The sequence below is a fragment of the Phocoena phocoena genome, chromosome 9 (genome assembly GCF_963924675.1).
Source record: "Phocoena phocoena chromosome 9, mPhoPho1.1, whole genome shotgun sequence".
Classification (NCBI taxonomy): Eukaryota; Metazoa; Chordata; class Mammalia; order Artiodactyla; family Phocoenidae; genus Phocoena; species Phocoena phocoena.
The window spans coordinates 87,234,716-87,260,016 of record NC_089227.1 but is presented as its reverse complement, the minus strand read 5'-3'; the positions used below and the strand labels follow the sequence as shown (position 1 = coordinate 87,260,016).

Below are 25,301 nucleotides of genomic sequence, written 5' to 3'. Positions count from 1 at the left end.
CAATTGTTCTATATTTCCCTTGAAATGTGGGACTTAGGACCAAACATAATAAATACCACAGAGTGGTCTGACCTGTCTAGAAAGAGTGATCAATTCCCTTGTTCTAGAAGCTGTGCTCCTTGCATGTAAGCCTAGAATCTCCTGGGGTGGTGTGGGGCGAGGGAACAGGATGTGCTGCATTCTCCTTAACTCAAACAGAGCTTACTGACAATCGGTGAAAAGCCCTAAAAAGGTCTTTTGGGAAAATTTGATAAACCTACCTTCTCTATCTCTTACAGGTAATTGATAAAATATTTAATAGCATTTGCCATTTTCTACAGGAAAATACTAAATAGCAAAAATGTAAACTACATTTCCTTATGTCTAGACTTCTGTTGTGTATCCAGTTCCCCATTATTTCTCAAAGATCATCAACAATAATTCGGCAATTTAATTCAAAAGTTCTTTGAGTTCTCTAGAGCCTCAAAGGCTGGCCTTGAGTCCTGTCTCCACTATTTACTTATTATTGTGACCAAGAGCTAATGACAAATTCCTTCCGCCTCAGTTTCTTCTGTAAAATGGAGATAACATACCTTCAGAATGTTGTTGGGAACACTGAATAAGTTACAGCTGTTGGGAGTATTGAATGGGTTAATGTAGATAAAGTGCTTCGGACAATAGCACGTAAAACTCACTGAATATTAATATAAATAATAAACACAAGTAATAATTATTCTTTAGCAAGCGATTTGTCCAGGTTAAGAGTCCTAAGCTTAATTATAGCAACAAGGTACTTAAAAGATATAATTCCATCCACCTTGAGGTTCAATTTCCATTTATTAGTATCTTTTGCTTTTCCATGTGAAAATTCTTCTCCTTCTCAGAGGATGCAGTGTCATTTGGAAGAAGGGCTCCCTGGACTTAGGGGACATGGGATTTGGCGAGGCACTACTGGCTAACTTGGGAGGTGTCCACCTTACAGAGCAGGGAGTCAACAGACGTAGTAGAAGGCATATCTGCAGTTGTGGGCTTTCAGAGCTGCATCTATTCCTAGACTCAGCCAAGCACAGAGACGAGCCTGGAGAGACCGTCAAGAATTAAAAGGTTAAGTTCTCCTCAGTGGAAACAGACTTCAATAAATTAAAATATCATGGCAAACACACACAAAAAAGAATTTTGTTCAAGGGAACAGACGTGTAAGGAGGAAGGAAATATAGCAATGGAGATTTAAACTTATTACCAGTCTTGGCATCGTCTGAGATGTTCACTAACTCGGTCTGCAGGACTGGATGTAGACACTGCTTTCCTTCTAATGCTATCATTATTCAAGTTGTTTGACTGCAACGTGAGATTACTGCCTTCATAATGTTTTCTTTTGGCAGACTGGATGAAAGCAACTATAAGTAACACTAGTCTAATATTTCAAGGCATTTTAGTGCTTTTGATTCCTCTGTTGTGTGACACTACCTGTGCCATGAAGAGCAACGTATATATCAATAAAAAAAGGGAAAGGGGCTTCACTCATGGCGCAGTGGTTAAGAATCTGCCTGCCAATGCAGGGGACATGGGTTCAAGCCCTGGTCTGGGAAGATCCCACATGCCACGGAGCAACTAAGCCTGTGCGCCACAACTACTGAGCCTGCGCTCTAGAGCCCATGCTCTGCAACAAGAGAAGCCACCGCAATGAGAGGCCCACACACCGCAACGAAGAGTAGCCCCCGCTCTCCTCAACTAGAGAAAGCCCACACACAGCAACGAAGACCCAGTGCAGCCAAAAATAAATAAATAAAATAAATAACTTTAAATAAATAAATAAAAAGGAAGAAATCAGACCCTAAGGAAACTGGGCTCATGGTCCAAGGTCTAAGGCTATACTAATCTCCCAACCTACCAAAGGCATTTTGGACAAATTTCACCAAGTTAAAAAACATTCCCTTTCTTCTTATAGAAATACGTAATTTCATCATGTGTAGCAGCTGACTGGCCAAACTCTGCAAATTAAAAAAAAAAAAAAAAAAAGAATCCAAGTAGAATAAGTTAATAGCCAGGAAAGCAGCCTACATAAAACTTGCAATAGTTTAGAATAGCAGCATGCTGTACCTTTAGCTAGACTGTAATCTACAGCAAAAATAACATTTTAGTAAAGCACATGAAAACTGATGCCCGGGGCCCCACTGAAAAGCTGGTCTGAGAATGCCTCAGGACTCACTGAAACTTATGAAGTTTTCTTAACAAGAAGGAATATACTGAGAAAAGAAGTGCTGAGCATTGCAAAGCCAACACAAAACAATTACCTAGCTCTCAAATGTCAAATGGAAATCTACAAAAAAGCAATGCTGAGAGAATCTGCTTGGGAGATTATAGTCAAGATAGGAGGTTACTGGACACCCACACACACACACTCTTTCAGAGGTTCCTGGCTGTATATTTATATCAGGGATTGCCCTTCACATTGGCGGAGCCCACATATATCAGGCTTTAACAATATTAGTACTTGATTATTTTATTAAGATATGCACTTTGAGCTGTTTTTCTAATACTGGGGATGGGGCACATCAGATCATTCAAAGTATCCTTGTTCCTCTTACAACCACTGCATAAAAGCATGCATCTTTGAGACGCCTAACTATTTGTGGCAACGTCACTGGGGCTTTCTGTGCTAAATTGGTTGGTTTATATAAGGATGCTGAACCTTGGTCTCTGGGGCAGACACTGCTTGTTAGGTGAACCAACAGATATAGCAAACTCTCTCTTGTTCACTCCACAGTAGACTATGAGAAGCTAAATGTCTGCATTCCCAGCCTTGCTTGTGGCTGGAGGTGGCCATATGCCACTGTCTGGCCAATGACCCTCTAGGTAGATTCTTCTGTGGCAACCTGATCTAATCCTGGGCTGATTCTGCGACTCATCTTTTGACAGGAAAACAGAACAAAGTACAGACTGTTGCCACTAACATTTTCTGGATTTTAATCCCCCAAAAGTCTTCACTACCACCTGTCAATCCTTCACTAGTACTTGGCTAGTTCCTTTCTCTTTCTCAGCAACTTTCCCAAATTCATGCTGTGCTCCCCAGGCACTTTGTCCTTCCCACTCTCTTAACTCCTCTGTTGAGCACTTCAGATTCTTTTTTTTTTTTTTAAATATTGTATTTATTTATTTATTTTTGGCTGCATTGGGTCTTTGTTGCTGTGCACGGGCTTTGTCTAGTTGCAGCGAGCGGGGGCTACTCTTGGTTGCGGTGCGCAGGCGTCTCATGTGGTGGCTTCTCTTGTTGTGGAGCACGGGCTCTAGGCACGCGGGCTTCAGTAGTTGTGGCTCGTGGGCTCAGTAGTTGTGACTCACGGGCTCTAGAGCGTGCGCTTCAGTAGTTGTGGCACACAGGCTTAATTGCTCCATGGCATGTGGGATCTTCCCGGACCAAGGCTTGAATCCGTGTCCAGTGCATTGGCAGGCAGATTCTTAACCACTGTGCCACCAAGGAAGTCCCTCAGATTCTTACTAAGACTTCAAAAGGACTGTCAGCATTTGCTTTCTCCATAGTCTTGCCTTCCATTAATTCTTCCATGTGCCATAATCTGATTTCTGCTTTCACCTGTTTATTAAATAATTATTCTGATAATAGTCACCAATGGTATCCTAATTGCCAAATCCATTGGGCACTTTTCAATCCTACTCTAAGAAAGGCTCTCTGCTACATTCCACAGGACTGCCCATTTCCTTCTTGAAATTCTGCTTTCTTTTGGCTTGTATGGCACCAAAATTCTCTGGGTGTCCTTTCACCTCTCTGCCGTTGTTTTAATAATTTCCTTCACTGGATACTCTTCCTTTAGCCCACCCATAAATGCTGGGGTTCCCAGGGATTTTTTTTCTCTATTGGTCTCCCTTGCTTGTCATTCTATATGTTCTCTCTGAGTGAGCTCATCAATTTTCATGGTTTTTTTTTTTTTTTGCGGTACGCGGGCCTCTCACTGTTGCGGAGCACAGGCTCCGGACGCGCAGGCTCAGCCGCTCCGTGGCATGTGGGATCTTCCCAGACCGGGGCACGAACCCGTGTCCCCTGCATCGGCAGGCAGACTCTCAACCACTGCGCCACCAGGGAAGCCAAATTTTCATGGTTTTTGCTATTATCTTGGAATTGTTGACTCCTAAACTACATTCGATCAACTGTCTGTAAGCTATCTTTACTGTACATCCTGCAGGCCTCTCAAATGCAATGTGTTCAAAACTAAAGTCTATCTTTAGCATCTGCTCTTTATCCTGAATTCTCTTTCTATTGGTGGTATATAAATCTAGGAAATCTCAGCTGCAAATACTGAGAGTAATCTCCTCTGTCTCCTCTCTCACTCCCCTCAGCAAGGAATAATTTCTGCCAACTTTATTCCCTAAACGTTTTCTTAATATATTTTGTCGTTTCTATATCTGCTCACTTTCTTGGTGGAGCCCTCATCTCTTCCATGGACTACCGCAATAGTCTCCTAACTGATGTCTTTGCCTCAGTGCCTGGCCCCTACCTTACTTCAATCTTCCATATTTAGCTAATTAAATATGTTAAACAGTTATTTATCTAAGACACAAAATTTGACTATGTCAATTACTTGTAAAAACAGTATCAATGTTTCCCATTGCTTATATCATGAACCTCCTTAGCAAGGCTTTCCATGATTTTGGGTTTCTGCCCAACACTTCAGTTTTTCTCCATCTTTCATCACTTTCTCCTTCCTCTCCAACTTCTCTCTTCTGCAACTCTGGGCCCTTTGACCTGCCATCCTTTTAAAGCAAATTCCTTAAACATATTATGGTGTTTTAGGATTCTATACCTTTGATGGCTCTTATTCCTCTTTCTGAACTATTCATGCTTTCTGGCTCAGAAAGTCTTTCCCGATTCTCCAGGCAGGGTCATTTGTTCCTCTGGTTGTGTTTTTCACACAGTTCTATTAGTTATCATATTCCATTGATATTATCTGTTTATCAGTATGTATCCCTACCAGATCATTAACTCCTTCAAGTAAGGGATTTTATACACACACACACACATACACACACATGCACCCACATTTTCAGGGCCAGCAGAATAACAGGAGACATTACAGGAGCTTGATCAAGGCCTTTTTAAACAGAACAAATGATTTAATTGACCAATATAACATGACAAATAATTCATATAATAACAGATCGATAAAGATCAGGCAGGAGAAGGAATGACTTGCCATTTACAACTATAACTTTCACTTTAGTTCCTTGAGTATATCCTAGGGACAGAGTAGGATAGGGAAGTAATTTATTACAGCTGGTTTCCTGGGCTGTCTAGGAATCTTGCAAAAGTACTATTTAAGACAATTCTGGCCAACCCCTACAGCCTAAGTACTTTTTCTATAAATTGTATTGCCTTTAGAAGTCACCTTGATTTCATGAGTCCACCTTCCTGAAGCCAAGACTTGGGGGTCTCTCTCTTCTATTGAAATAAAATCCCTGGCATATCGGATACTCAGCATCTCTCCAGGAAAGCCATATACTAACTGTCACGGAGAAGCAATCAGCCTAGGACATTAGGATGTCTCAAGTGGTTCCACATCCTAATATTAACCAGACTGAAATCTGTTTAGGTCTTAAAATTAGTCAAATTGAACACATTCAGACCCAGAAGAGCATCTGTTTTCAAGGATGCAGCTGCTACACTTTCAATGGCAACTTACTGTGACTTCTTTAATTGATTCATAGGAGGATGTCCTTTTGCACCTGCAATATTATCTGAAATGGCTGCAGTATTAGCTTACACTAGTATCAGCTGTCACGAAAGTGATCAATTGAAAAGGGGAAGATGCTCATAGCAGGAAAAGTAAGGTTAACTCTGTGAATTCAGACTTTTTAGAAGATGGGAAAAGACAATGAAGAATGATCTCATGAGATTTTCTCACTGGGAAACAGTTCAGAAGATCAAATTTTGGTAGAATCGTTATTTCTGACTGCTCTTCCTGTTTGTACAGATACCACATAAGATCTCTGCTTGAACCTGGGATAAAATTATTTAGTTTTCAATCTTCAGTTTTCCTATTTAGAAAATGGTGGCAATAGGACCGTCCTAACTCCTAGAACAATGTATTATTAGATTTTGGAAATAATTTTGAGATCCTTTGATGCTGTAATCTGGCACACATTATAAAAAAATAAAATGAAGGATGCCAATTAGCCTGTGACACTAAGAACTCCTGGGGCTTACAGAGTCAATGGGGGCTGTGACAGGAGACCTCCATCTAACTTCTATTTTCTCCTTAAATACCTATGGGATATGCTACTATCAAGCCCAACACTAGGATAGGATTTAAAAGTGTCCTACACTATAATACCACAGATCCAAGTTGGAACTCTAATGCCAGCTAGCTCTATCCTCAGCCTTCTTAACTTCTCTGCACCACTATCCCTACTTTTTTTTTTTTTTTTTTGCGGTACGCGGGCCTCTCACTGCTGTGGCCTCTCCCGTTGCAGAGCACAGGCTCCAGACGCGCAGGCTCAGCGGTCCTGGCTCACGGGCCCAGCCGCTCCGCGGCATGTGGGATCTTCCCAGACTGGGGCACGAACCCATGTCCCCTGCATGGGCAGGTGGACTCTCAACCACTGCGCCACCAGGGAAGCCCACTATCCCTACTTTTTATTCATTCCCTTAAATTATTTGCAGCATATGTATGCTAACCTTCCTCCACCCCAGTGCTTTGTACACATTAGGCACTTATAAGTATTTTTCTTTTGCTTAAAAACATGGAACGCTTCATGAATTTGCGCATCATCTTTGCGCAGGGGCCACGCTAGTCTTCTCTGTATCGTTCCAATTTTAGTATATGTGCTGTCGAAGCGAGCACTATAAGTACTCTTTTTTTTTTTTTTACTACAAGTATTCTTAAATTATTTATCTATGAAACCTACTGGCTTCTGGTATGGATAGGTGATTTTCACATGCTAAAGCATCTACTGTCTTATTAGCATCTAATTTGAATTTTCTTATGATAGAGACGTTCTTCCTCCTTAACTAAGCCAATTACTCCAAGCTAAAATTTCATGGTGACTCTTCCGATCACTCTTTCTCTTTCCTGAAACACATTTTTAACACCTAGCTACTCTTTGCCAACAGCCCTAGCGTTAGCCCCTATTATCAAGTCATATAGTCACTCTTTCCCACTCTCCTAACAATTTAGAACCTAGTTTTAAGTTCTTTTCTACATAAGTATGGGCCTTATCTAAGAAACATGTTTGGTAGGTTCTCTCCATTTTGCTTCCTATTTCAGAAGCAATGGTTCTTCTGTCCCCAAACAGTAACTACCTCTTCTCAGTCCCGATTACTTTAGAAATTTTGGGTTTAAACTAGCAAAGTCAATTGATTTTGAAAACCAAAATGCTGACTCAAATTGCTCCTTGACCTATAAAATTATGATTGTAAAGTATGGGGACATATTATGCATTATTCAGATTAGAACTTGTATGTACATGCATACACATGTGTATAACCAGCTCTGGAAATACAGCCTGCTCTATGAAACATCACACCCAAACAACGAATCCTTTTGTATCTCATAGCCATGCAACAAGAATGCTAAGCCTTGGGCCTCCCTGGTGGCGCGGTGGTTGAGAGTCCACCTGCCGATGCAGGGGACACGGGTTCGTGCCCTAGTCCGGGAAGATCCCGCATGCCGCGGAGCGGCTGGGCCCGTGAGCCATGGCCGCTGAGCCTGCGCGTCCGGAGCCTGTGCTCCGCAACGGGAGGGGCCACAACAGTGAGAGGCCTGCGTACCGCAAAAAAAAAAAAAAAAAAAAGAATGCTAAGCCTTTTCACTGCTGCTTCTGGAAGGGAGCTCTTTTTTGTCCACCCTTATAGAGGAAGAAGGGCAAATAAAAGAGATTTTTAAAAACTGTAACATGTAAACATGTTACATCTTTTCCCACTATTAATCATAAGATGATGGGCAATATAAATTCTTAGTGTTCTTTGGAACCTCTCCCTATCACTCCCCTCTCTCTCCTCTGAAATGTCCTATAGTCTCCTAACTATAGATAGTAACTATTTGGGGCTGAAAAAATATGCCTGTCCCACTCACTGCCCAGCCCAATGTCCCAGATGTTCAATAACATTTATTTGGGAATGTATTATTATAAGGCTAAGGCAAAACCAAAACAAAACCTACACCAAAAGAACCCGAAGACCAGCTTTGACAAAGAAATTGCACTTTTGCCATTTGCAGCAACATGGATGGACCTAGAAATTATCATACTAAGTGAAGTAAGTCACACAAAGACAAATATCATATGATATGACTTATATGTGGGATCTAAAAAAATTATACAAATGAAGTTATTTACAAAACAGAAATAGACTCACAGACACTTAAAACAAACTTATGGTTACCAAAGGGGAAAGGGGGGAGGGATAAATTAGGAGTTTGGGATTAACAGATACACACTGTTATATATAAAATAGGTGAACAACAAGGTCCTACTGTATAGCCCAGGGAACTATAGTCCATATCTTGTAATAACCTATAATGGAAAAGAATCTGAAAAAGAATATATATATATATATATATATATATATATATATATGAATCACTTTGCTGTACACCAGAAACTAACACAACATTGTAAATCAACTATACTTCAATTAAAAAAAATAACTTGCACTTAATTTTGTGGATGATGCTTAAGAGTAATTTTCATCTCTGTGAAACCATACTCTTTTCTATTGTTTCCCAAAGGAGTAAAATTTATTCTTCCACTTTTTAATCACCTCTAGAACACATTTCTTAACAACCCCAAGCCTCGTTTTCCTCATCTCTACAACTCGGAGCGTTGTTGTGAGGACCAAATGGGGAATGTGGTCCCTAACACAGCACCTGCCACAAAGCTAGGGACCGTCCTCTGAACTCTAGTAACTCTCTGCCCCCCTCTTCTGGCCTCACCACTTTCACCTTGCACTGTATTTCCCTGATAGATTGTGAGATCCAGGACAACAAAGGCAATAACTTATTCTTCCTGGCATCTCTCATAGTCTATAGCTCTTCTTTACACTCAGCAGTAATGTCTATTGAATTAAATCTTCAAGTTAAGAACAAAGAATTTCATAATTTTTTTTCCCATTATATCTTCACAATGCTGTTAACCTATGTTTTCCAAATAGTTTAGTAGCCTGTGACATTATTCTATTTCAGGGTAAGAAACTGAAGCTCCAGAAAGCCTATGAGTATTTGAAACTGCAGAATTATGCCAAATGCTGACCTATACAGGGAAAGCAAGGGAGATTTGTGTAAGGCCCATTGTGAAGAACAAGTCAAAAGTAAGAACCAAGGTAAAAAAGGATAGCTGTTTCCTTAGGCTACCAAGGAGAGAGGCCAATTCTGAGCCAACAGTGTATCCTACACACCGCAGAGTTCCATAGTGGGAAAATCACATCCAGTTCCTCACGAAACAGTGCTTGATGGTCACAAGCTTGAGCAGGCCCTGGACCTCCATTACGTTTAGCATTAGACTCCTATCTCCATGCAGTGCAAACGGCACACACACATGGTTTTTACACCCTGGGAATGACAGAACAGACCTCAGTCTCTTTCAGTCCTGGGGGGAAACATTAAGATTGATTTTTCTTTTATTCCAAATAATCCTCCCTGAGGCTTGGTAAAAACCTAATCGTCTACTAAAAAGGTGTGTGGTATGGCCAATTCAGGTCCTGCCAGATATGAAAGAGAAATGGGGGGAAACATTAATGAACAGCTCCTGTCCTTCTGTTGAAAGACACTATTGTAGAGCTATCTTAGATTTCCATGGACTTTGTAAGCCTTTTGTATTCCTGTAAAACCCTGCAACTAGGGGCTTCCCTGGTGGCGCAGTGGTTGAGAGTCCGCCTGCCGATGCAGGGGACGCGGGTTCGTGCCCCGGTCCGGGAGGATCCCACATGCCGCGGAGCGGCTGGGCCCCTGAGCCATGGCCGCTGAGTCTGCGCGTCTGGAGCCTGTGCTCCGTCCGCAATGGGAGAGGCCACAACAGTGAGAGGTCCGTGCACCGCAAAAAAAACAAAAAAAAAAACCCCTGCATCTAAGAGCATCTTAAAATGTTAATAAATACTTAATCAGATATTTTGGTGAAAAAACGACACAGATTTAAGTTTTAACAGAATTTTAGAGGCAAAAATATTATACAACAAAGCGATAACATTTATGCGTGTGTTCAAACAGGATCCTTCCAGCTTTGCATTTGTAAAACTTCCAAAGAGCCTAAGGGGATGGCTTATTCACTGGGTAAATTAGAAACATTAGGTCCATTTACAAATGGTAAAACTGAACCAAATGGAAAGAAAGCATGTAACCCAATATGACAGCAAAAAAGTGCCACAAATAAAGATAGAACTAAAGGAGTTAAAATGAAAATCCTATATGTCATCCCTCTTCATTTTAATTTTTTCTTTGCCTTTTTCCACGAGTTTCCTGCTCAGGCAGCTGCATCATTCATAAGTTTGGGCCAAGTTGAGAAATAAACATCACCTTTTTGACTGACAGCAAGTACAACCTCACTTTTATCTTTGTAGCCCCAGCATAGAAAGCAGTTTCTGCAACCAGCAGTCAAGTATCAAGTTCAATGAACAAGATGGTACCCTTTGGAGACAGACCTGAGTTCAAATTCTGACTTTCTCATATACCATTTGGGTGAACTTCTCCATCACAGATTCTCCACTTGTAAAAGGAGAATCCTCATACCTACCTCATGGGATTCTGAATATTAAATGAGAAAATGTATAAACAGAATAGTGTTCGGCACACAAGGGCTTAATATATGGCAATTACTGTTACTACTACTATTACATATTCAGTAACGATGTGTTGAATGAAAAAAAATGACAAAATGACAAAAACCCAGTATTCTTCTCCTTTATCTATATAGCTTCAGGTAAAGGAACGATTATACTAGCTTTATGCATTTAAATGCATTTAATGGGAAAACCTGATGAGCTACTATTACTGCAGAGAAAAATAGGTAGAATTCTAGAAGCACTGGTCACTCTGATCCTACTGCTATGTGGACGACACACAGAAAACTGACTTAACTGCAAGACAGAGTTGACCCGGCCACCAAGCACAGACCATCACCGAGACTAGCTGTGTAGTTGGTGACAGCTCCCTTTGAAGCAGGCTGGAAGTAAGAAATACGGAGAGAATTAACTTGCTAACACACAGGGCAGGGTTTGCAGATGTAAATCTTGCTAAGAGAATTTCTACTCAGTGAGGACAAGCGTGGCCACTTCTCCAGGATGCAGTAAAAATAACAGTTAAGTAGCTCCCCTTTCATTTCTCCTGGGTCAGATATTCCCTGTGCGGGCTAAACTGATGAATGGGTGCCACACACCTACTGACTAATGTCTTGTGAAGGTTCATAACATACAGCCATATTTCTGTCTTTATACATTAGTAACACATGAATACTGGTCACACATCCATTCTGGTCTTGCCACATAATCCCTAGGATAATTAACAGTTCACAGAGATGCTTCCAGAATCAACTTTCTAAAAACCAAAAGATTAATAATCTGTGTTTTACGCCAGTTAAGGGTAAGCTACATAGAGAAGCAATCATTTATCTATCAGGTGATTATATAATTTCAGGATATTGCCTGAAAATCTAAATAATTTTATTTCCTGAAGTAAAAGAGTATGGTTCTCATGTTAATTATGAACCTGATTTTTCTACCTACCACAACATTTCTTTGGGGTTAACTACCTATGTTTAGGCTTAGAAAGTAGTGGTTAAATTCTGACTCAACCACTTGACTTGACTCAACTGAACAACCTTGGGCAAACTGTGAGAACTCTGAATTGGAACAGTTATTGTTTCAGCCTCCAAAGGTCTGTGTAAGGATTCAACGATATAGAACACATAAAGCTTTCAGAACAACGTTTAGTACATAGTAAGGGTTCAGTAAATCTATGCTATTATTGTTGGATCTCCTAGTGGGAACTCTGGAAGAGTGAAACTCCTAGACTCATCTCCTTACTCATCAAAACACCTTGCAAAAAACCAGACAGCTGTGGGCTTAGTTGTTCCTGTGGCTAACGCACAGAAAGGAAATCACATGTTGAGATATTAAGACATTCAAACTGTATAAACTCATGACATTTTGACCTTTAAATAAGGAACTGCAAAGGTCTGAGAACACTACAGAATTCTCTCAATGTTCAAATCAGTGGAGACATGCAGGAGGAAAAAAAGGATTCAGGGTGGCAGGCTTAAATTTGCTCTTTTCATCCACAAAAAGGGGAGAATGATTTTCTTCGGGGCTGCAAATCCAGTAAAAGAGGCCATTTCAGGCAGGCATGAAGAGGTGGCCGTTTGGTGGGAAAGCAAGGAATGACACTCAAAAGCAGCTTGGGAGGAGATCAAGTAGTCTTCCTCACCTTATTTTGAGGGAGGAATGACAAGGATCTCTCTTTTCCAGAAAAGGATGTCCCCAGTACTTGATTCTTTAGCAAAGTGAACTGGGGTGTTATCTTAGGAGTTCAAAAGGATATTCAAAAAAGCTTTGAAATTGTGTTTTTGAGAGATCAGGTCTTCCTTACTCACATAGGGCCGGAAAGGTAATATTTTTATATTTTGAATTAGCATCTATTTCATGGTCACAGTTTATTTTCCCTCCTGCCACAGTTTATTCTCCCTCCTGAGGAGAGAGAAGAAATACACACGAGTATGTGTCTATGTGGTAGAGGTAAGGGAGTAATGATGATGAATCCATATAGACTCTGAAATTTTGACCTGAAATGATAGAAATTGCGATTTCACTTGAAGAGACTGAAATTGCGTTATAAATTATTTCGATATGCACATAAAGACACTGACAAGTCAGGTCTTCTATTAAGGCTAAAACAGCTGAATCAGGCTTATTTTGGAAAGATGGTTTCTATATTTACCACCATAGGAGACTTGTTATTTTATTTGCTTTCTTGGGACTATGTTCCCTTTGATATCACCCTAGATTAAATTTACTACAGAAAGTGAGATGGGCAAATGGTCTGTGCCCTTGTCTGCTGTCATCTTGGCATCATCCCCAGCCCCTTTCCTGGAAGCACATTTTCCAACTTCTTGCCAGTAGGGTTTGGAGTTTAGATTCCACCAGTGAGAGGCACTCCCGAAAGATGTGGAAGGCGAAAAGAAAGGGAGGGCATCATCCTCCTCTTGCAGCGGGAGAAAGATGCTCAAGCAGATGGCAAATAAGAGGCTTGCGGCAGCTTCCAGGAGAGCTCCTGCAACAGCTGCTTCCTGACTGCAGGCAGGTTAAACCACTGGCGCAGCTCCTGTATTTCTTCATTTCCCCGCAAGCCAGCCGCTAGTTCTCCTTGCTCTTTGCTTCCTTCCAGCTATTTTCTAAGCCCTTTTAGCAATTTTTAAAACATCTAATTCCTTGTATTCAATTCCCTCTTGCTTGAAATCCCTAAAATGGCTTCTGTTTCCCTGACTGAGCCTTGATGAATAAATATAACCTTCTGCCCATGAGATATTTCTGAGCTAAGGCAACTCAGATCTCAGGGCACATCTGGAGCAGGAAGGAGTGGGATGAAGGGTCACCAAGAATCCCTGGGCCACCCTTCGACGGCATGTCGTAACCCCTGAGGCAAGGATTTTCAGGATGTGCTCCATAGCGTTCCTAATCTCCCAATCTCCATTCTCTCGGTTTTGCCCTCCTCCGCCATCCGAGAAGCTCCTCTTTCATTCGTTACCCATTAAGATTTGGCAGGACAAGTCTGCTGCTAAAAGAGCTGTTTGCAAGCCACTGCCCTTGAAGAGGAAGGATCTGGTCACAAGCAAACAACGTCCCACTGTACTGCAACCTCCGAGTGCCAGCCAAACATTTAAATTATGGGACAAAGGGATAAAGGCCAAACATTTAAATTACGGCACAACTCCTATAGAATAGGGATGAGTGGCAGGAAGAGCTATATAAGTAATAAAAATAATATTTACCGGGAAATGAACGACTTGCTTTCTCTTTATCATTTTAGTTACACGAACTGTAGGATAATTTTTTTGGTACTTACTGAGTACTGAACAAATTATAAATTGCTCTCATTCTGACTAATGCACGCCAAGATTCCCTTGCAAAGTAGATTCAATCTTCCCTTCAGGAAATGTTTCACAGAACCATTTTGCTGTCTAATTTTTCAGAAAACTGTGCCATGGGGTTTTCTGCAGTTTTCTAAAGAAATTACAGATTAAAGGTATAGGCTCAACAAAGTAGACGTCTTTATTTTCTTTTATTTATTTATTTTTGGCTGCGTTGGGTCTTCATTGTTGCACGCGGGCTTTCTCTAGTTGCAGCGAGCAGGGAGGCTACTCCTCGATGTGTTGCACAGGCTTCTCATTGCGATGGCTTCTCTTTTTGCAGAGCATGGGCCCTAGGCGCCCGGGCTTCAGTAGTTGTGGCACACAGGCTTAGCTGCTCCACGGCATGTGGGATCTTCCCAGACCAGGGATCGAACCCATGTCCCCTGCATTGGTAGGCAGATTCTTAATCACTGCGCCACCAGGGAAGTCCCGAGAATTTTTATCTTAGCGAAGTCACTCGGTTTGGAGCTGCTTTCAATGACTATATAAAAGCTTCGGCTTCATACTGAGGTATCTTCTAAAATACTCCATGTCCGTGAGAACCCTAAGTATGTAGCAACTTCTGGGCTCCATGGTTTGGATCACCAGCCCTTTGGCAACCAGGTTAAAGGCCTGAAGTTTAGAAGGAACAATCTAGGTATTGACCCAGAAAGGCTTAGATCTCTTTGTTCTTAGGCTATTCATCAGAACACTCACTTTTAAAAAGTGAATAACATTCTTAAATTTTTACATCTTCCTCTGTTGGACTGACTAATAGAATTTCATTTTCAGAGAAACAACAAGTGATTTTGGTAAATCTTGGTTTGATAAAACATAAGAGCTAAGTTGAAAAACACGTTCCTATCTATTTGGAAATTAAACATACACATTTGAGATTGTGGCTAGACTTGTCTCTGCCCACTAACTAGACAAATATATGCACAGTGACCATTCTCTCCATTATAAATGCTGTCCAGTCTCTATTGGTGGTTCTTGGGCAGCTATGATGCTCTTTCCTCTGCCTCCTGTCCGTCATCACATTGTTCTAGGTGCCAACAATCATATCAGTTCTAGGGATCACTGTCAAACTTTTGTCTATAGTTTCTAGAATTTCTTCAGCTTTCACTGTTTTAAGAATAGGCATTTCCACTGCAGGGGGCATGGGTTCGATCCCTGGTCAGGGAACTAAGATTCCACGTGCCACGCAGCGTGGCCAAAAAATTAAAAGAAAAGAAAGAAAAAGAATAGGCATATCTGCTGTAATCTGGTGTTCTGTCATATTTTACATGCTCCACATTTCCTCAAATTCAGCAAGTTTCCTTAAACACCCTGACACAATACATTTGAACTCCACTTTGGAAGACAGATGCCGCCTGATGCTTTCCTCACAACTGTTTCTTACCACGAGTTGTCCTACCCTTTCGTTGGAAGAACAGTCCCCTTTCTAAGTAAGAAACAAAAGAGAAATAGAATAGTTGTGCTTTCTATTAATGACCTTCACTACTTTACTAATTGTGGGCCTATACATTTCCTGTTTTCTGTGCCTAAACATCCTCAGCATCTCTAATGACCAGCAAGTCATTCTGGGTTTTGCCTCCCTGACTGTTTACCTAAAGGCTCACCTTACATTTCGTGTGCCAGCTATGCACTCATCTATGACTCTTCTACGTGAGCTAATCAGAGAGCTCTCTGGATGCTGTACAACAGTGTGGTGGTTAAAAGTACAGACTGTGGAGGCATACTGAGGAAGTTCAAATTCTGGTCCACCACTTGATAACTTAAGAGCTATGTGTCCTTGGGAAAGTAATTTCACCTCTGTGCCTCAGTTTCCCGGTATGTAAAAAATGGGAATAACTACGGTACCTACTTCATGGGTTATTGTGAGGATTAAGTGTGTGTGTATGAGTGTGTGTGTGTGTGTGTATTTCAAAAATACACCTTGGCACAGAGTGTGCTTGATATTATTTTTTGTTGAAATTACTTAGCATTATATGGTTCAAATTTTACATTGTATAATCTCTCACCCTTCAATCATGAACTATATTTATATTCCCTTTGATAGATTCTAACCATTGGGTCACATCTGTATTTTTTTTCCAAATCTCTGAAAATGTATTTCACTTTCTTCGCTGTGTGAACTCTGATTTGGTAAAATTCTCCGAAGAAATTCTTCTTTTTGGTCAGAATTAAGTACAGAATATTTAGTCTCCATATTTTTCCCTCTTGAGAAGGAAAATCATCTAGAAGACAAGTGGAGAACTTACATCTCAGCCTATTTTAGTTGAATTAGACTTCTGAAAACATCAAGCTAATTGAAACCTCCCATCACGACTATCGGCATATCGATGTCATAATTATATCAAGAAAGCATCATCCATGTATCTCACTGAGTGGTCTGTAGTATACTTTTATAACAATATTACTTGCTGCTTCTTTTTATGTTTCTTTCACTCTTGAACTGAAGGTTATTTCTAACCTCTCCTCAGAGAGGTGAATTTTCATAAAATCTCTCTCTCATGTTACCTATTAGCAAGGGTGGTTGCTAAACAATTGTGATTTCTTCCATATGAGATACAGAACTCAAAATAGATGTAGAAGAATTTCTACAGGGTTTCAATTTCCTTGGGTACCACAAATGGTCCATTTTGTATTGTGCCATTATTTTACATGAAAGCGCTGTACATACAGCAAACATGTTTATAAGTAATTGCAAAATCAGTAGTAGAGTCAATTCCCAATGAAACTCATACAGGATCCCACATCCTAATTTTAGTTGGTAGCGTTAACCTCTTCCTTCATTAAGCCATTCACAAGGACTCTTGCTGTGATACCAACAATACTAAGTTGAGTCACTTTAGGGGTATTCAGAAGTTCATTGCCCAGTGTGGGAATTACATCTGAACCCCTCTAGGTTATTTATCTTGCAATTATCTTAACATGCTTACAATTCTACATGTTAACCCTGTTTCACTCTTATCTCCCAACATGGGGCAAACACAGGGCATGGGGAAAAAAAGACATTTGAATGAGTCCATTTTGCAACATCTAGCAGGTCTGCTAGGAAAATAATAATAATCATCATCATCACCATCTAAGACTAAATTTGTGTATTACAGATCAGTTACTACTAATACAATTATCTCTACGATGAGAGAAACGTCTGTGAATCAATTGAGTATATATCCTAAGGAGAATTTTACACAATGAAGTTCTAGTTCAACTACATCATCTGGATATTCTTCTTCAGTTGCTTGTATGTAGATGTAAGCTGTACTACACATCCATGATGTGCAGGGAGAGTTTCATTTTAACGAGCGTCATTTTAACTTCTGGCCCTGTTTGGCAGAGCTAATTCCATATCCTGGCACAAAGCTTAGCACAGCCATAGTCCACCCAGTTGTATAGCCAAGGAACCTGGAAAGGCCTTGGATGCCTCTTTCTCCTGCACTTCCTATATCTAACTAGGAAGGCCTGCTGATCATTCTTCTGTAATCTCTAAATCCAACCTCCCTGTCTCCATCGTGGTTCAGGTTTCACCATCACCCGTTTTTTTTTTTTTCAATCTAGTATTTTTTCTTTAAATTTATTTATTTATTTTTGGCTGCTTTGGGCCTTCGCTGCTGTGCGCGGGCTTTCTCTAGCTGCGGCAAGCGGGGGCCACTCTTCGCTGTGGTGTGCGGGCCTCTCATTGTGGCCGCCTCTCCCGCTGCAGAGCACGGGCTCTAGGCACGCGGGCTTCAGCAGTTGTGGCAGGTGGGCTCAGTGGATATGGTTCACGGGCTCTAGAGCACAGGCTGGGTAGTCGTGGCACACAGGCTTAGTTGCTCCACGGCATGTGGGATCTTCCCAGACCAGGGCTCAAACCCATGACCCCTGCACTGGCAGGCAGATTCCTAACCATTGCACCACCAGGGAAGTCCTATCACCCATACTAATGTAGCAGGTTTCTAACTAATCTCTTTGCCTCAAGAATTATTCCTCTGTAGTCTTGCTGAAGAAATCACTCCAAAACCCCATCTGACCATCTCTCTACATCTAAAATCTTTCAATATCTTGGGATTTCCCTGGTGGTCCAGGGGCTAAGACTCTGCACTCCCAGTACAGGGGGCCCGGGTTCGATACCTGGTCAGGGAACTAGATCCCACGTGCCGTAACTAAGAGTTCACATGCCGCAACTAAAAGATCCCACATGCTACAACGAAGATCCCGCTCGCAGCAGCTAAGACCCTGTGCAGCCACATAAGTAAATAAATATTAAAAAATAAATAAAACAAAACCTTTCAGTATCTTGACATTGTCTTCCAAATAAAATCCCAGCTGACCTTTGCCCCATCTCTAGTTTCATGGTTGTTGCTCCCCTACTGTGAACCTCATGTTCCAGCCCTATGGAATATTTGGATTACCCTGAACTCACCGTATTTTTTCCACATCATAGCCTTTTCTCCTCCCCTCCCCCTCCCTTCTTGGTTTCTCCTCCATAAAATGCGCTTCTGTCTGGTGAATTACTATTTAATCATTTAAGGTCCAGATGAGCTGCCACCTTCTCCAGAAAGCCTTCTCTGATATTTATATTCTCCTTTAAAATGTGTACTTTATATATTCCCGAATCACAATATGGTGTAATAACGTTCATGCCTGTCTTTCCCATGACTTATAAATCCCCTGCAGGCAGAGGTTGGGTCTTGTTTATTCATGGCCCCAGGACCCAGCACATAGCTGTGTTATTTGTTAAAACAAGTTGATCCATAAATATTTACCGAATGAATGAACATCTTCCCTGATGGCTCCATGAGATAGGACTTCACTGATCTAGTAAATTAAACTAGATAAATTTATCCAACAGAAATTAACTATTGGATAAATTCAATAGAACACATGATTTATGAATCCTTGTCTATAGCTGTAACCATTATGGCTCTCGAGCTAACTGACCATGTGCCTTTTTGTCTCCTCAGTAGGGGACGCTTACTGGAGAAGATGGATGTAGGGTGCAGCAGCTGGCAAGACCACGGAACACGACAGAACAGTCAGAGGTCAAAGGCAAAAACAGAGGAAAGCCAAAGTCACTTTTGTAAGGAATACACTTCCAGCCCTTCCTTATTCTCTGCAATTCAAAAAACCCGTAACACACAGAATCACAAGAAGTCCCCTAATACAGAGAGTGAAAATCGGTAAATTTTTGCATTTGCACTGTTCATCTAAGACTTGCTTTATTTAAACATAAAGACACATGAATAATACTCCCTCTGCACATCCTACCACAGTATGCTTTCAAACATGCTGTGATGGGTAGAAGACCTAAATAGAAATTTCTCCAAAGAGATATACAGGTTGCCAACAAACACATGAAAGGATGCTCAACATCACTAATCATTAGAGAAATGCAAATCAGAACTACAATTAGGTATATCACCTCACACCAGACAGAATGGTCATCATCAAAAAATCTATAAACAATAAATGCTGGGGAGGGTGTGGAGAAAAGGGAACCCTCTTGCACTGTTGGTGGGAATGTAAATTGACACAGCCACTATGGAAAACAGTATGCAGGTTCCCTCAAAAACTAAAAATAGAACTACCATATGACCCAGCAATCCCACTACTGGGCATATACCCTGAGAAAACCATAATTCAAAAAGAGTCATGTACCAAAATGTTCACTGCAGCACTATTTACAATGGCCAGGACATGGAAACAACCTAAGTGTCCATCGACAGATGAATGGATAAAGAAGATGTGGCACATATATACAATGGAATATTACTCAGCTATAAAAAGAAACGAAATTGAGTTATTTGTAGTGAGGTGGATGGACCTAGAGTCTGTCATACAGAGTGAAGTAAGTCAGAAAAACAAATACTGTATGTTAACACATATATATGGAATCTAAAAAAAATAATGAAGGTTCTGAAGAACCTAAGGGAAGGGCAGGAATAAAGATACACATGTAGAGAATGGACCTGAGGACATGGGGAGGGGGAAGTGTAAGCTGGGACGAAGTGAGAGAGTAACACTGACATATATGCACTACCAAATATAAAACAGATAGCTAGTGGGAAGCAACCGCATAGCACAGGGAGATCAGCTCAGTGCTTTGTGACCACCTAGCGGGGTGGGATAGGGAGGGTCGGAGGGAGACACAAGAGGGAGGGGATATGGGGATATATGTATACATACAGCTGATTCACTTTGTTATACAGTAGAAACTAACACAACATTGTAAAGCAATTATACGCCAATAAAGATATAAATAAATAAAAAAAAAACATGATTTGAACTTAAGCAATTCTGATATTTCAAGTTTGTTAAAATGTCATTATACTTCTTTTATTAGGTAAGGAAGCAACTTAAATGATAAGAAAGAGAAATAAAGGACTTTCTAATCCAGAAATTAGAATACATGTTCAAGACTCACCAAAACAGATATTTTAGAAGGAAATAAAGCACTACAGATGAATGATTGGTAAAAAAAAATCTGTCATATGAGGAAGTGGAAATCACAGATGGACAGACTCATCATGTACAATGAGGGGTGCTAAAAAATGAGAAGTACAGAATTTGAGAAGAAAAAAGTTAGAGAAGCAGAGTAAAATGTCTTTTTAGTTTAATGAAAAGTAATGAGGCTCCGAGATCAATACCCTAGCTCTGTCACTGGCTAAGCATAGTTCACACTGTTCTGCTTCAGGTTTTCCATCTGTAAAATGGGAATAAAGATGTTGCTTTCTAATTAGCTCAGAACATGGCTGTGGGGATTAACCAATGGATGACTGCAGTGTAAGTTACAAATGTGTAGTGCTAGAGAGGTTCTGCTGGGGACACAGAAGGAAGTCAAAGAGAAAGGAAGAAAAGCTTTAAATACACAGAGTAACTCAGATCTTCTTTGGTACCCCTGGCCTGCTCACTTCAACGAAGACAGGAGAGATGCCCAACGAAACTCAGAGAGTGGCGTAAACTCACTGAGATGAGCTGTGATCAGCAGGCCTGACCATGACCATGCTCCCCCCAGCTCAGCAGACACTAACGCGGGAGAGGCTACCCCCAGCTCAGCAGACACTAATGCGGGAGAGGCTCCCCCCAGCTCAGCAGACACTAATGTGGGAGAGGCTCCCCCCAGCTCAGCAGACACTATCGTGGGAGAGGGCGCAGCTGCCACTGGTGAGGAGGAGCCAGCTGAACATTTAACTAGTTTTTCATTTTGTGAATTAACAGCCTTCATGGTGTGTGTACTCCAACCAGTAAGAAATTGTCTCCTTAGAACTGCCTGGGGTACTCCTCTCTGCCTCTGCAAGAAGGCATACGTTTCACATGGCAATTATAGCACTTTTAAGGAGGCGATAATTCTTCCCAAAAAGGTTTGTTTTCAATTAGTTTGTGCAAACATCGTGCCTTAAGAAAATGTACTCCCTTCCTCCTTCTTTCCTTCTTCCCTTCCCTTCCTTCTTTTCTCTCTTTCTCCATCTTACAAAAATTAAAGAAAAAAGAGGCAAAACAATTCTCCATAAGATTTTATAGATAGATATATCTGATTTACATAAGAGCCCAGATATAAGCCGGGAATATTTTTTAAAAACCAACAACTCTGAAGCCCTATTGGTCCTCTGCAACAATAAAGAGAAATCAATCTTTTACTAGTCAAGCCTTGCACATTAACCCTGATGATCAGGTTTCTCCATTTGCCAAGGTCCTCGAAACCTTATCTCCCCTGCAGAATTCCAAAGATAGGCCCGGGCCTCTGAGGCACATCATCGTATTTCATTTCTCTGGGGTTAGTAACCACTGTAGTTCACAAAGGACTACACAGTTAGGGCCTAGGTTCTCTTTTCAGCCTTTAACCAGCCTCTCCACAGGTGGTTCTTAAGAAAGACGGGTCTGGGGAAGGCCGTTTAGAAACCAGAGTCTTCCTTCTGGTGGTGGTTGTTTGCTCTATGGCTGACAATCTCGAACCAGTGAAGTGTAGACTGATAAAACTAAGTTTAAAAGCCTGAGAGACAAATATGGCTGTTTCTTCAACTTAGCTGGCTTTCTGTTTTAGTATAAAAAGTTAGTATCGGGCTTCCCTGGTGGCGCAGTGGTTGAGAGTCCGCCTGCCGAGGCAGGGGACACGGGTTCGTGCCCCGGTCCGGGAGGATCCCCCGTGCCGTGGAGCGGCTGGGCCCGTGAGCCATGGCCGCTGAGCCTGCGCGTCCGGAGCCTGTGCTCCGCAACGGGAGAGGCCGCAACAGTGAGAGGCCCGCGTACCACAAAAAAAAAAAAAAAAAAAGTTAGTATCAGGGAGACTATATTGTATTCTGTCGTAAAGAACTAGATGAGGAGCCAGAAGACCCGAGTTCTATGACTGGTTCTTTTACCAATTTTTCTAAGGGAGTGTTGGATTTATTTTCTTCCCCAAAGATTTATATACTGCCGATTTTCCTAAGAACTTGTTCTTTCTTATAGATTCTCTCATATTAGAGTTGCAGATTTTAGTTGAAAAGATTTCACAGGGGCGTACATACATAATAAAAACAACCTCATAAAACATATAAGACAGGCTGCTATTTCTAAACTTACTCTTAACATTCATCTCTTCAAGTCAAGCTACCCCTTTCTTCTTTTCTCCATAATCTTTGATATTTCCTAGGTGACTGTGTTAAAAATAAAACAAAACCTCTGTGTAACTTAACCATGTATCTGCATTCATGTCTTATGTAGATAATGGCCCCACGAGGCTCTAAGGCCCTAAATGGCATGGATCCCGGATCTTCTGTTCACCATTGAATACCCTTCCCCAGGCCTGGGCACAGACTGAAGGGACAGACGGTTTGGTGTCAATTTCATCCTCCTCTTTCCCTTCATGGGAATTCTCATCTCTCTCTTTTTTGATAGTTTAATATCATGGATTCCTCTCTAAAAATTTAAGTATAAAATCGGTCTTTTCCCCAAATCCTTGACACTAATTATCCCCGTTTGGTGCCAACGGCCTCCACTATTTGTCACTTTCTTTCAACTCCTTGCCTTACTTGTAAGAAATGCTTCTGGGCGGTGGCACTTCTTTTGCCCCTCGACTGTCTGTAGTCTAAAGAGAAGTTCCTAAGAGTTCAAAATTCCTGTGTTCCACTATGGACCATATTTCGTAGTTTATTGTATCACAACACTATATAAGGGAGGCTGATGGTTTTCTTGTTGGTCAATTGGCATTTATTAAACACTTAAGAGTATACTCTAAAATGTGCTCTAAACCTGAAAGGCATTCCCAGAGCTGGTCTTTCTTTTTAAAAAAAGTCTGAGCCCTTTAACTACTGAAGGACCCACTCCCTCACAAAACGGGAGCCCCATGACAACCTTTTGGGGATATCTGATGTAGGGGAGTCAGATGAGGCACAAGGGCAGGGAGTGATTAGCTGGGGCCACCTGGCAAAGTGGAGGAACCAGGGGAAGTGGCCACAGGCTGTGGTGCTGGCTCCTCACGGAAGCATCTCTTTGTTTGTATGATGCCTGCCACCCTAGCATCGCAAAGCCATTCCTATATGTACCACATGTGAAAACATATTGAAAGCCTCTTTGGATCACAATACATCTGTTCTAAGAGGCTGAATAAGTGATGCCAGGGGAACATTAACTCAGAATTTCCTAACTCGAGTGCAATTAAAATCTCAGCCACAGTACGGAATTAATGTAGCCCTTTGCATTTTAAATACATATTTTAATTAAATGACACCCATCTGTAGAATATGAGACTGCATTTTTATTGAGGATTTCAAATGATATAATCTGTTCCTATGAAGCGTAAATGGCTTGGTTCATGTTTCCAGAAACCTCCAAAGAATTATATAGAGCTGGCATAAGCACATGTGGTGACACTCAATTTTGCTTAAATTTAAATCTGTTTAACTTGCGTTATGTGTTGTTTGTGTGATAAGATTTAGATTATGTACAAAAGTGACAGAAAATAAGAGCACAGCCCTTTCAACGACTTGGACCATTTCTCTGGAGAGTCTGTCAAAGGAAACACAGGGTCAAGGGCGGTGCATCTCAGCCCCAGCTAGAGCTATGCAGTCAGGGTGATAATCTTTTAACTCATTTAGCCTAATGAGAAGCTTCACCTAGATAAAAGATACGTTAATGAGCCTAACTACTAGCTTACAGACAGGACAGCCACCTGGGAGCCACAAATTATTTGTGACAGAAATGATTTGGGGTAGGTGTAAAGTTTCTCAGGAAACTGAACTGTACCAACAAGAAGTAGAGAGCAAATGCACCCTTTTATCTCTAGAGTATGTTTGTTTCAGATTTTTTCTTTTTTCTACCTGTATTTCCACATTAAGTACATTCTTCAAGAAGATGAAGCCCTAGAGGAGGCAGGAGGTAACCGGGTTCTACATCTGGCTGTGGCTCCACGTTGATTGGTGACCACGCAAGAGTCAGCCAGCTGGCACTCAGTTCCCTTGTCCATCAACTGCAAGCGGATGGCGAAGTGGTGTTGAGGTGAAGAGTGGGGGTACTCGGGTCTGATGGTACAGATTTAAATCGTGCCTCCATCACTCTCTGTTACCTCTCTCAGCCTCAACTTTGTCCTGTAAGAAGTGAGGATAACTACGCCTTCCCTCACAGGTTGCTGTAAGGACTAGACGAGATAGCACAGTGGAGACCTTAGGACAGGGCCTGCCTCATTCTTGGTTGGTGTTCAATAAATGTCAGCTACAACTGCAAGCGAAATGTCAGGATTCACTCTTGGGAAACCTGGGAATCACACTATCCTAGGTTCCAGTCCTGGCTTTGCCACTTACTACCCCTGCATGCTTGTAGAGAAGTTACTCAATCTTTTGAACCTTATTTTTATCATCTTCAAAATAGAGACAACAATGCTTACTATATTAGTTTCCTATTGCTACTGTGACAAATTACTACAAATGTAGTAGTTTAAAACAACACAGATTTATTATCTTCCAATTCTAGAGATTAGAAATCTGACACGGGTCTCACTGGGCTAAAATTGAGGTGTCAGAGGCTCTAGGGGTGAATCTGGTTCCTTGCCTTAGCTAGCTTCTAGACGCTGTCCACATTCCTTGGCTTGTGGCCCCCTTCCTCCATCTTTAAAGCCAGCAATGCAGGGTTGTCTTTCTCTCACTGCATCACTCTGGCCTACTCATCTGTCTCCTTCTTCCGCTTTTAAGGACCCTTGTAATTACACTGGGCCCACCTGGATTATCCAGGATAATTTCCCTACGTTATTTAAGGTG

The 25,301-nt window shown here is 41.3% G+C and overlaps 1 protein-coding gene and 1 non-coding gene across 2 annotated transcripts in view; both read right to left on the bottom strand.

Moving 5' to 3' along the window:
- The window catches only part of EXOC4 (exocyst complex component 4), an 822,005-nt gene that overhangs the window by 68,233 nt on the left and 728,471 nt on the right, over nt 1–25,301 (bottom strand). The window lies entirely within an intron of this gene.
- LOC136128666 (U6 spliceosomal RNA) lies at nt 6,727–6,833 on the bottom strand. The gene has a single exon (XR_010656252.1). It is a non-coding gene; the product is annotated as a U6 spliceosomal RNA (small nuclear RNA).